Raw genomic sequence first — 14072 nt, 5'->3', positions numbered from 1 at the left:
GGTTCCGGTAACAACGCCCGTGCAGCAGGGCAACTGGGTGACTGTGAGACGGCATAGTCGCGGGTCAAAACACCGCTCTTCCGTTCCAATCAGAACATCAAACAGGTTCTCCCCACTCAGTGAAGCACCCACTGAGAAACCTGATGAAAGTGCTCTAGTAATTGGCGATTCTATTGTACGGAACGTGAAAATAGAGACACCAGCCAACATAGTCCAATGTTTACCGGGAGCCAGAGCGCCTGACATCTTGGCAAATTTAAAAGTGCTGGCTAATGCTAAACGTAAATTCAGTAAGATTGTTATTCACGTCGGCGCTAATGATGTTCGACTTCGCCAGTCGGAGATCACTAAAAATAATGTTAAAGAGGTGTGTGAACTTGCAAGTACGATGTCGGACACTGTAATATGCTCTGGTCCCCTCCCGGCTTACCGTGGTGACGAGATTCACAGTAGACTGTGGTCACTCCATGGCTGGATGTGAGTGGTGACTGGAGTGGTGCCCGCGAAATAACATAGGTTTCATAGACAATTGGACAAGCTTTTGGGGCAGACCTGACCTGTTTAACCCTCTGGGGTCTGAGGTGTTTTGGGGCCCTGAAGAAGTTTTGACATGCCCTGACATTTGTGCTTTTTTCAGTATCTTAAAAACATATGAATGGTTAAAGTCAGATTACATTGTAATCAGCACATATTGGGCTACAATAATATGCAAGCAACATTAATGTGCATGTTTGTGTTTTTGAGAAAACTATGTTTATGCGTGGTTATTGAAAATCTAAAGTTTTGAAGTCACTGAAATAAGGCCATGAACGACTTATAGGACATTTCTTTACAAGACTTTAGATAATTGGATGTCGTAGGTTAGAATTTTTTCAACCAAATGATGTGAAAATCATCTCGTTCACTCGTTCAGAGAAAACAATATATTGATTTAAATTTTATAAAACATGTTTTGTGATCGAAAGGGATTATTCATAGGTGTGGCAATGGCCCATGAATATTTAGCAATTCACACCTGAGAGACAAAAGAGCCCTCCCTAATGGCCCCATCAATGCCTGACTTCACTAGCAGAACAAGAAACAATGTGAGAAGATTCAGAGAATGGAGTTTTAGATTATTTTTATTTTATTTACTACACTGTATAAACAAAACATACATAATGAAGGTCAAAGACACATTATTGAGCTTCCTGATCTGACCACACAGATGTGCACAGACTTTGTGGCATTTCTGAAAACTTCTTCTGAATTCTGTTCAACAAATGAAACAGGTAAATCTTACCTGCTATTTTGTGTGCACTTAAAAAAAATACAAAAAAAGTCAAAAACTTGTTTTACACTAGAATATCAGTGTAGTTGAACATCTCAAGTTTCTAGTGCTCTCAGAGGAATACAGTTTGAAGGCACTCAAGGGAAAGAGGGCAGGATTCATCTTTTGAGCAGGTTTGAGATCACTACAAAAACAAAACAAAAATCATATCAGGATCATCTGTCAGTATACAGTCATAGACTCTAGCATTTGTACTAATGTAAAAAAGGACATGTAATATCGTTTAGCACTATATTACTAATAAACATGATGTAAACATACATTCAGTGTAAGCACTCATATTACTTTTACACCCTACTGTTATACAATAAAATAAATAAATAAAGTATGATTCTACAGTCATAAACATATCGTCATAAATGCATCTCACAGTCATAATCACATCGTTTTTCTAGAACATTATAAATATCCTGGCATCGTGAGAGATGCAATGCAATCAAACGTACTTCATAATGTTTCATTTGATAAAGTCAGGAATTTTAGTTTGGAATAAGTCTAACTAGTAAAATGTGTACATGTTTTGCCAAAGGAAACAACAGCGAAAGCTAGTAGGAAAATGAAAGTAAGACTTACTCATGTAAATGTCTCCTCCTGTTGGGTTTGCGTCGCATCACGTCCTTCTTATGATCGTGGTAAATATAAATCTAATTCCTCACAGCATATCTTAATTCAGGAACAAACTGTAACCAAGATGAACTTGAAGTCATGTTGCTTTGTTGCGGTGATGTGGGAGTTTCCTCGCATACAGATACTCCGGTCCTTGCCGCGCCTGCAGCACATGGCTAATTTGCATGGCAAAAGATTTCGCGATAGTGGGCGCGGTCACATTAGAGATAATTAGTTGGAACTGGATAGACTAGACATCTCCTTGGTTTCATATAGATTAATTTATCACAGATTATTGGTTTTTGATCAAACTTACTTCGTTTAAAAGCATAAATCTCAAGCTTTCAGTAGATACCACTTTTCTGTTTGTGTGCTGAGTATTCACCGAGTTTGAATGATTTAAGTAACGCATTTCTAAAAGCAGTTCGCGGAGACAGAGAAAACAGAAATCACCCTGTTTGTTTTCTTTATTCTAAATAAAAAAGCACAACTTTCTGCTGTTCCTGTGAGTGTGCACAAATAAAAGTACACACTTTACAGTTTCCAATGATGTATATCTCTAATTTGTATGACTAAAACTGACAGAGCATTTTTAGTGTCTTTTGCGCTGATCTTAAAAAAAGTAGGTTGGTCACGCCGGCGTGACCGTCGGCCCCAGAGGGTTAAAAGAGATGGTCTTCATCCCTCCGGATGTGGAGCATCTCTTCTGTCTAGAAATATGGCACATAGTCTTAGTGTTTGCACTTGACTAACTGGGGCCCAGGTCAGGAAGCAGACAGACTGGCTAAACCGACCGTCTGCTAGCCGCCTCACGTCACAGAAATCAGTTAACTCTCAGCACATAGAGACCCTTTCACCTAGATATCACACTATAGAGACTGTGTCTGTTCCCCGAGCTCGAAAATACAATAAACTTCCAAAGCAATTTAAGAGTCACAATTTAATTGATGTTCCACAAATAAAAAATGTACATAATACTGAGAAACAAATGATAAAGCTTGGCTTATTAAATATCAGGTCACTTTCTACGAAAGCACTTTTTGTAAATGATATGATCACTGATCATAAGCTAGATGTGCTCTGTTTGACAGAAACCTGGCTAAAACCAGATGATTACATTATTTTAAATGAGTCTACCCCCCAAAATTACTGTTATAAACATGTGCCACGTGTAAAAGGTAAGGAGGGAGGTGTTTGCACAATTTATAACAATATGTTCAGTGTTTCCCAGAGAACGGGCTTTAAGTATAACTCGTTTGAAGTTATGGTGCTCCATATAACATTATCCAAAGAAACAAGTATTAATGCTAAATCTCCTGTGAAGCTTGTACTAGCTACTGTATATAGGCCACCAGGGCACCATACAGACTTTATTAAAGAATTTGCTGATTTTCTATCCGAATTAGTGTTGGCCGCAGATAAAGTCTTAATAGTGGGTGATTTTAACATCCATGTTGATAATGAAAAAGATGCATTGGGATCAGCATTTATAGACATTCTGAACTCAATTGGGATTAGACAACACGTGTCAGGACCTACTCATTGCCGAAATCATACTTTAGATTTAATATTGTCACACGGAATTGATGTAAATGGCGTTGAAATTCTGCATCAAAGTGATGATATCTCAGATCATTATCTAGTCTCATGTATACTCCAGATAACTAAATCTGTAAAATTAACTCCTCGGTATAAATACGGTAGAACCATTACTTCTACCACAAGAGACTGCTTTGTAAGTAATCTTCCTGATTTATCTGAATTCCTCAGCATATCCAATAGCTCAGAAAAACTTGATGATGCAACAGAAACTATTGACTCTCTTTTTTCTAGCACTTTAGATATAGTTGCTCCTCTGCGTTTAAGAAAGATTAAGGAAAACAGTCCGACGCCGTGGTATACTGAACACACTCACGCACTGAAGAGAGCACGACGAAAAATGGAACGCAGCTGGAAGAAAACAAAACTAGAGGTTTTCCGTACAGCCTGGCGTGAATGTAACATATCCTATAGAAAAGCACTAAAATCTGCTAGATCAGACTATTTTTCATCTTTCTTAGAAGAAAACAAACATAACCCTAGGTATTTATTCAATACAGTGGCTAAATTAACGAAGAATAAAGCACCAACAGACGTTGAATTTTCCCAACAGCACAGCAGTAACGACTTTATGAACTACTTTACTACCAAGATAGATAGTATTAGAGATAAAATTGTAACTATGCAGCCATCCGCTACAGTATCAAATCAGATATGCTATAGATCTCCTGAGGAAAAATTCCATGCATTTTCAACTATAGGAGAGGAAGAGCTGTGTAAACTTATTAAATCATCTAAACCGACAACATGTATGTTAGACCCTATTCCATCTAAGTTACTAAAAGAGGTGCTTTCAGAAGTCATGGATCCTCTTCTGAATATTATTAATTCGTCATTATCATTAGGATATGTCCCCAAAACCTTCAAACTGGCTGTTATTAAGCCTTTAATTAAAAAACCTCAACTTGATCCCAATGAATTAAACAATTACAGACCAATTTCCAATCTCCCTTTTCTGTCAAAGATACTAGAAAAGGTAGTGTCCTCACAATTGTGTTCTTTCTTAGAGAAAAATGGTATCTGTGAGGATTTCCAGTCAGGTTTTAGACCGTATCATAGCACTGAGACTGCTCTTATTAGAGTTACTAATGACCTTCTCCTGTCTTCTGATCGTGGATGCATCTCTCTATTAGTGCTACTAGATCTAAGTGCTGCATTTGATACTATTGACCACAATATTCTTTTAAATAGACTTGAAAATTATGTTGGCGTTAGTGGTAGTGCACTGGCTTGGTTCAAATCGTACTTATCTGACCGGCATCAATTCGTAGCAGTAAATGACGAGGTATCATATCAGTCACAAGTGCAGTATGGAGTACCTCAAGGCTCAGTATTAGGGCCATTACTTTTTACACTTTATATGTTACCCTTGGGAGATCTCATCAGGAAACATGGTGTTAGCTTTCATTGTTACGCTGATGATACGCAGCTCTATATTTCTTCGCGGCCCGGTGAAACATACCAATTTGGAAAACTAACAGAATGCATAGTTGAAATAAAAAATTGGATGGCGAGAAATTTCTTACTGCTAAATTCTGAAAAAACAGAGGTGTTAATTATTGGACCTAAAACCTCTACAAGTAATAACCTAAAACACAGTCTAATACTAGATGGCTGCTCTGTAAATTCTTCATCATCAGTCAGGAACTTAGGTGTCCTATTCGATAGCAATCTCTCCTTCGAAAGCCACATTTCTAGCATTTGCAAAACCGCATTTTTTCATCTAAAAAATATATCTAAATTACGACCTATGCTCTCGATGTCAAATGCAGAAACGTTAATCCATGCGTTCATGACCTCAAGATTAGATTATTGTAATGCTTTATTGGGTGGTTGTTCTGCACGCTTAATAAACAAACTCCAGCTGGTCCAAAATGCAGCAGCTAGAGTTCTTACTAGAACCAGAAAGTATGACCATATTAGCCCGGTTCTGTCAACACTGCACTGGCTCCCTATTAAACATCGTATAGACTTTAAAATCTTGCTAATTACTTATAAAGCCCTGAATGGTTTAGCTCCTAAGTACTTGAGCGAGCTCTTATCATATTATAGTCCTTCACGTCCGCTGCGTTCTCAAAACTCCGGCAATTTGATAGTACCTAGAATATCAAAATCAACTGCGGGCGGCAGGTCCTTTTCACATTTAGCGCCCAAACTCTGGAACAATTTACCTAACACTGTTCGGGAGGCAGACACAATCTGTCAGTTTAAATCTAGATTAAAGACCCATCTCTTTAACCTGGCCTACACTTAATACATTTTTCAATCCAAATCCGTTAAAGGATTGTTAGGCTGCATTATTTAGGTCAACCGGAACCAGGGACACTTCCCAAAACACCTGATGTACTCGTTGCATCAGAAGAAGAATGCCATCTACGCTAATACTAGTATCTTTCCTTCTTATTCCGAGGTCACCGTAGCCACCGATCATGTATCCAGATCAGACGTTCACTGCAGTCCCCCGGATCCAGTCTGTACCCATCAGCACCTAGAGATATCCTTTACAGCCCTGAATGTCAGCAGAGACCACATCAACTAGATGAGCCCCAGAGACAGATCATCAGTGAAGACCCCATCACCTAGACGGCCACCGACGCAAGACTGCGAAAACCAGATGAGTCCTCTCCAATCTGATTTTGTGGCAACTTGGAACTCTTGCATCTACATTAATATTAGTCTGTTTGTTTCTTATTCCCAGGTCACCATAGCCACCAGATCCAGTCCGTACCCAGATCAGATGGTCACTGCAGTCCCCCGGATCCAGTCCGTACCAAGAGGTGGATAAACACCTACAGCCGAATGTCAGCGGATACCGTGTCAACTAGATGAGCCCCAGAGACAGATCATCAGTGAAGACCCCATCACCTAGACGGCCACCGACGCAAGACTGCGAAAACCAGATGAGTCCTCTCCAATTTGACTTTGCTGCAATATGGAACTTTTGCACTTTTATTGACATTTTATCTTATTATTTTAATACTGTAAGGTTGCTTTGACACAACTTGTATTGTAAAAAGCGCTGTATAAATAAACTTGACTTGACTTGACTTGACTTAAAGAGCATTAAAATCTTTTTTTAATCTTTTAAGGAAAAATTATATGATTTATATACATATATAGACTCTCACTGATAGAACAAAAAATCTTATAAGTATGACACTATACTGCTCAGTTCACTTAATTAGAATGAGAAACAAATACATCAACATCAACATCAAGTTAATATGTATTTATTTTTAATATATTTGTTTATAATTATTTCACAGATGCTTATAGATAATTAAAATAATATTTAAAAATGGTTGTAGATCATAAAACATGGTAACTATTTAAAATAGGGTCTCTTTCGTTAACAATGGTTAATGAACTTACAAACACGAACGAACAATGAACAATTTATTTGTACTCGATTTTCTTCAAACTTCATCAGAATAATGTAAAAACACGGCCGATGAGAGTCTGTAAAGGCGTCCCTGATGCATCAAATGCTGTTGCCATGGCAAATAAATAAAAATAAAAAATACATTCAAATATTTGTTTCCTGTGTTTTTGAGGCAGATAGCGTGCTTAGAATTTCATTTTCCATTTTCAATTTTCAATGATTTATTATATATTTAAAGTGCAGCATCCTAACTCTTTGAAACTTTTTTCATACAAATAACTATTCATTCTGATCAAACACAGTTCATTTCATAATTATACAAAACTCCACGAATGAAAGAAAATTAAAAAAAACATATCTGATCTCACTCTGCTCTGCACTCTATGTGTGTGTGTTTGTGTGGTAAGTGGCTGAGTGTAAGGAGGGGGGATGGGTGGTAAGAGAAAGAGTCAGAGAGGAGGAGAGACAGTTAGGGTTAGTCCAAAGGGTTACTGTGAATGCATGTGCCAACTGGGCACCGTTTTCCTGATGCTATCGGGATGGCGACTGCACAGACGGCGAGGGCCCAGTCATCGCTGCTTGCAGCTTTAATTTTTTATTTTTTGTTAAACTTCCAGGCACTTAAGGGGGTCTTAACATACTCAAAAACTCTTGAAAATTTGCACACACGTCGGAATCTGCGGCCATCAGGACGCCACTGAGGCTGGTACCGGGGCTTGAATGTACACATATGAAACTCGGTACACATATAGAACTCACTGAGCTGAACAACTTTTGTACTCTGTCATTTTCTCCACGCAACAGGAAGTGAGATATTTAGGGCTGTGTAAAAAGCGCATGCTCTGGAATTTAACGTACTCCTCCCAGGGTTTCGATAGGATTGTCACCAAACTCGGTCAGCATGATCTCAAGACATTGGGGACGCTAAATTGCGAGGGGATTTTTGATATCTCGAACGGTTTGGCCGTGGCAAGGCGACAAAGTTATGGCGAGAAATGAGAAACAGGAAGTGTCTAATAACTGTTGCACACATTGCCTGATTCTGATGAAACTTCACCAGTTTGTTCCTTGTATGATGCCGATTCCATAAATGTGACTATTATGAGTCAAAGTTATAGCGCCACCAACTGGCAGCAGGAAGCGTGTCATTTTCAAAATGCTTTGAAATCAGCCTCTTAATTTTACTTGATTATCTTCAAACTTCATCAAAATAATGTCAAAACACGGCCGATAAGAATATGTAAAGGGGTCGATGATAAATCAAATGCTGTTGCCATGGCAACATCTCAAACTTTAAAATTAGATTCCTGTCTTTTCGAGGCAGATAACATGCTAAGAATTTCATGAAACTCAACACACACATCAATATTAATGATAGTTAGACACTGGCAAAAGGTCATAAATGGGCGTGGAGCAGGCACTCTATAGCGCCATCTTTTGACAAAAGTTGGGGGGTTAGTTTTTCCTACAGTCACCAAACTCTGTACATATATTGTTCTCATCAATCTGGACAACTTTCTAAATTAAACTCATTAGCTAAGACCAACAGGAAGCCGGCTATTTCCATTTGAATGTGTTTTTTTGGAAAAATCAGGCTGTAAACAAATTCACACTCCTTCTAAGAACAACCAGCTATTCACACCAAACTTTTTTAACATGAAGAGAAGATCCTGAAGATGTTAAATTGCGAGCGGATTTTGGATATCTTGAACGGTGTTGACGTGGTGATTTTTTAAAGATGTAGTAAAAATCATAACCGTCATTTTTTTTATATCTTTAAAGTGCAGCATCCAAACTCTTTACAACTTTTTTCACACAGAGATCTAATCATTCTGAGCAAGTGCTGGAAATATACATTTTATACAAGCTTCAATGAATTAATGAAAATTAAAAAACGAAATCAGAAACCTGCTGTCACTCTAGTGAATGTCTCTACTGTATGTGTGTGTGTTCAGTCAGGCTGAGAGAAGCTCATTATTGCAGGGGGGAGGGGTGAGAGGCAGAGAGGGTGACAGAGTAGAGAGCCATGCTACAGACCATCTTTGAAGAAGAAATGCACATATATGTACTTTAATTAAATAAATATGTCTGATCTTTGAGAGTCTGATATTTTGAGAAAATATAAAGGGTCATTAAGTCTTTCATTGTTTGTATTTTGCAGTTGTTGTTTTTTATTTATTTTTTACTGAACTATACCATGAACTTGTCCTATTCAGTCACATAGCAAAAGATTAAGAAAAATACAACTTTTAAGCATGAATGATTTATCTTCATTGTAGACAATATTTTCATAGTGTTATTTATTAAATATAAAATTATAATAATTAAAAATGTCAAGACAAACTTTGACAACAAAACAAACTTTGTTGTTATCTGTTCAAAACATCTGAAAACCATCATTTTAAGATCAGTTATATATATATATATCGCCCCATTAAAATACTCAACTTGATTTTTAAAGGTATTTTGAAAGAATTAAGCGTTTATAGAGCACTTTATTGTGTATTGCTGTACACAATGTAATGTTAAAAGATACTAATTTACCTTTAAACAATATATGAATACTTTTTTTAGCTTAATATTAATTAACATTAAATGCTGTTTAATTTTTGTTCATGTTAACTAATATAGTTAATGTTAACAAATGAAACTGGATGGCAAAATTGTATATATTGTGTGTATGTGTCTGTGTGTTGATTTTAAAGTCTAACCCTTTCAATTCTGTAACTTAAAATCCAAACTGGCTGAGGGTTACTGTGAATGCATGTGCCAACTGGGCACCGTTTTCCTAATTGATTCTTAGTTATGTAGCGCTTAAAAGTGATGTCTTATAACAGGAGTCACCTGCAAAGCAATATCCACACACAAATTGAACAGATAGGTAACAATGACATTTAAGCAGAAGTGGTGGACGTAAAGCAAGCAATAATAACATTTTGTTATCATCATGAATTACATGTTCTTATCATCATCAGAGTATAGGGAAAATGTAGCATATTGGTTCACAGTTGGCATTATCTGAAGTCCTTGCATTGATTGCATTTAATTAAATCAACATTATATTTGGTCAGTCTGATCTAGAGGCCTTAGAGATGTTAAATTGTGAAGATCTTGAGTTCCCCTTCAGTCGAATCACTTTGACGTTATATGGGATCTCGCCTGAGAGACCGATCATCTCTGAGCCTTATATAAAAAAGGCCAATTGCAAATTGGCGAGTGGACGTGCGAGTCGGCCACTCCCCCGTACATACGGGTATATAAGATGGCGGCGCGCATCACTCAAACAGACTTTCGCTTTCAGAGCCGGTATGCTCAAGCCTTCTCTCCTGAAAAGAAGAAAAAACTTCACGTTCCTGCTGCTCTCTCTGCTGGTGTGCGCTGATCGAAAAGAGATAAACTGAAAGAGTGAATTTCTCGACGCCGCCAGCGGGGTCCTGTGGGCGGCCGTTTTCACGGCCACAAAAAGCCTCCTGCTCTCCAGCGAGCAAGCCCCATTGAGTGCACAGTGGTGCCGCGGTCTCCTCCCTGGGCAGACCGGGACTAAAAGAGCAATTTCTCACGGCCGTGTAAAGACGTTCTTTTCAGAATGGCTTTCCGGCCGTGCGCTTCTGGGTGCGGCGGTTACCTCACCTCACTGGACGGACATGAAAGCTGCTTCGCATGTCTGGGCATCGAACATGCTGAGGCAGCTTTTACGGATGGTTCATGCATTCATTGCGAAAGCATGACCATGGGTATGCTGAGGACTCGCCGCTCGCTCGCGGGCAGGCCCCCCTTCGCGCCCCACGGCCGCTGCGTCAGAGGGAGAGTCAGGGAGCGAGGACGCTCTTCCGGCGGCGCAGCACCCCCTCGCGGTTGCTGCTCCGTCGGAGGCAGACTCCGAGCTCTCGGCTATGCTCCTCCGAGCCGCCAGGGGGATCGGCCTGGAGTTACTCCATCGCCCTCGGCCGATCCTTCTCGGCTGGACGACTGGTTCCTGGGGAGGGCTCCGGCGGCACCGCCTCGCCCCCCCCGGTGCCATTCTTCCCGGAGGTGCACGAGGAGCTGGTTAAAACCTGGCGGGCGCCTTTTTAATCTCGCCCGCTGCCCAGCTCCTCTCCCCTCGCCACCCTTGATGGCGGGGCGGCCAGGGGATATGTGTCGTTTCCTCAGGTCGAGCGCGCTATGGCGGTGCAACTTTGCCCACGTGGCGCTGCCACCTGGCGGGACCGGCCGCATCTCCCGTCCAAAGCGGGTGAGCGCTCGTCCGCCCTTGCGGGCCGCGCTTTTCATTCTGCGGGCCAGGCCGCCTCGGCCCTGCATGCGATGGCGACCCTGCAGGTCTACCAGGCCAAGGGGTTGAAACAGCTGCACGAGGGTGGTCCCGACCAAGGCACGATGCAGGAACTCCGCGCTTCGTGCGACGAAGGTCGCGGCGCGGGCCCTTGGTCAGGTGATGTCCACGGCTGTGGTCCAGGAGCGACACCTGTGGCACGCTTTCTCGACGCTCCCATCTCCCAAAGGTGCCTTTTCGGCGACTCTGTCGAGGACTTTGCCCTACAGTTCTCGGCAGCCCAGAGACAGACGGAGGCGTCTAAACACGTCCTGCCCCGCCGCGATGCTTCCATCCCGCCGCCGGAGGCACCGCCTCCGCCTGCACGTCGCCGAGGGCGCCCCCCTGCGGCCGCAGCGGCTCGCCCCCCCGCGGAGGCCCACGACGCCAGGTCGGCGAGAAGGGCCCGCAAGCGCAGAGCCAGCCACAGGAGAGTGGCACCGCCCGCGGCACAGGGATCGGCCCGAAACACCCGCAAGAAAACTGCGAAACGTCCCTGACGCGGGCCTCCAGAGGTGATTGAGACTGCTCTTTAGGGGATGCTAACATCGACGCTCCCTGCTCCCGGTGGAGGGCCGGGAGCCACTGTGTACTTCAATGCTGCCGTCGGCCCATCGGTCGACGGTACCCACATTTTCTCAATAAGAGCAAATTTCTCACCCCTGGCATCCGGCCTCAAGTTTCCTTCCTGAGCAGCACTTACACTCCTCGGAACCAGACTCGCGGCCGGCCTTCGCCAGCGCGGGATCCAGGGAAGAACGTAAGCACTGCTTAGTGCAGTTAGACACTTCCCCAGGACGTTCATCCTTCTGGGTTCTGTCTCCTTCCCTGTCTCCCCCTTAGGCTGCCCCACCACGGTCACGTCGGTCAACGTTCCCTTGATACCGCTACGCTGGTTGATACGGACGGTACGGCCCGGCCCCAGGCGTCCGCCCAGACTCAGAGGTACCCCTTACATTCTTATTCGGGCAGGCGTGCCTCTGTTCTGCCTGCGGAGGTCGCGTTCCTACTGGCGAAGGACGTGATCCAGCCTGTCCCTCCCCCGGGACGAGGTCGGGACCTCTCAGTCCTGACTTCACGTGTCCAGTTAATGTGGTGGGTTAATATCCGCCCTGGATGGAGCTCTGTCCCGATCCCTTTCAGGCTGTCGGCACACTCGCTCACGACGAAGCACATACAGGTATGTTTCCGTCTTCAGGGCTGGGTTGCAGCCATCTGCCTGAAGGGCACCCGCTGTCGCGTCTCGATTCTCCCCAATGCACACCCCCTCGGCGGTCTGCTCCGGGGGTCGAGCCCTTCAGCGTGAGGTGCTTCCATTTGGCCAGTCCCCCTCCTTCCTGCCTTTTTTAGGCCATGGGAGCTCCCCTGTCCCCTCTTCGGCAGACAGGACTTCGCATCATCAACCGTCTCTTCGACTGGTGCTTTGCCAGCCCATTCGTGAGTTCCGTTGTGCGAACTTGGGGACCTGGTGCTTCGGCACCCCCGCCATCTGGTCCTTCAGGCCAACCGAAGGATCGTTCCCGGCTTACCACAGGTTGGGTTGCCATGTACAACAGAGGCTTACAACCTCCCATCTGCTCCCATGGAGTCCAACGTGGCAGATTTTGCTACTTGCCATTCACCTGAAGCAGGGAAACTCAACCGTGCAGCCTATCGGCTCTCACGGCAGTCCACCCACCTGCAGGATGGCGACTCCACCCCGTGATGCAGCTAGTTTGGAGTATATCGGTAGGCCAGCCACATCCACTCGTCTTCCGATTCCTCTCATTGCCAGCTGCCTCTTTCAGAGTAACGCTGGCACACAGCTGACCTCCGGGGCCCAAGTACGCCCTTAAAAAAAAAAAAAAAAACCCAGCGAGCCTCCTTGCACAGACTCTGTGCAAGTCCAGGGAGGACGAGGAGTAAGTCTGTTGGTTGCGCTACAAGAATGGCCCACCCAGACTCAGGTCTTAGTAACCGTTCCCTCGCGGCAGTCCCTCCCTGTAGGGCACGGTTGACACCCCAGACCTCTCCGGCCTTCACGGGCCGTAATACAACTATCACTCAGTACCAAGCTCCCTTGACTAGGCAGGCTTACGCACTGAGATGAGGTCTATTTGCTGGCTTTCCACAGAGATACACGATTGCAGTAATGCTTCCCTTCCTGCAGGAGAGTGCGAGCGCAGGCTGTCCCCTCGACTTTCCAAGTATATGCCGCTGCTTCGCCACGTATCACATGCAGTAGATGGAGCTAAGTAGGTGAGCATTCACTGGCCGTGAGGTTTCGCAGAGGTGCCCAGAACGCACCCCACACCCTCTTGGGGCCTTCCCGTCGCCTTCAGAGCCGCGGGACGCTCCAATTGAGCCATTGGCCTCAGTCGAGCTAGCATTCCGGTCATTAAGACAGCGCTCCTGACCGCCCTGGCTCCCGTCAAGAGGGCAGGAGACCTACAAGTTTTCTCTGTCAAGTAACACCTCATACCCTTTTTGACTCCTGTCCTGTGGGTGTCGCTGTTTCGCTGTTTCCCTGCTTCCAGTCTGCCTTGCTGCAGAGTGGTCTGTTTGTTTGTAGCTCTCTGCAGCTTCGTTTTTCTACTGGATTTTCTACTGGATTCTCTATCTTATTGTTAATTCTGCCGTTTTAAATTGATAGATATAGCTTAACTTAATTTCTGGTCTTATCCATCAAACTAATCTGACTAATTTGATTGTTCGCCTTACTCTATAATCACGAGTGCAGCGCGTTAGCATTCCATAGCCGGTTAATTTGCCGCTCGCACTCCATTCACGCTTTTAACTCTTGTTTACTATTTTTAGCATTGCGCTGGCCGGTTAACTTGCCATCTGCGTTCCATTCACGTTTT

Source organism: Garra rufa, chromosome 14 (genome assembly GCF_049309525.1).
Source record: "Garra rufa chromosome 14, GarRuf1.0, whole genome shotgun sequence".
NCBI lineage: Eukaryota > Metazoa > Chordata > Actinopteri > Cypriniformes > Cyprinidae > Garra > Garra rufa.
The sequence above is the reverse complement of the archived record's forward strand: the minus strand, read 5'-3'. Positions refer to the sequence as shown.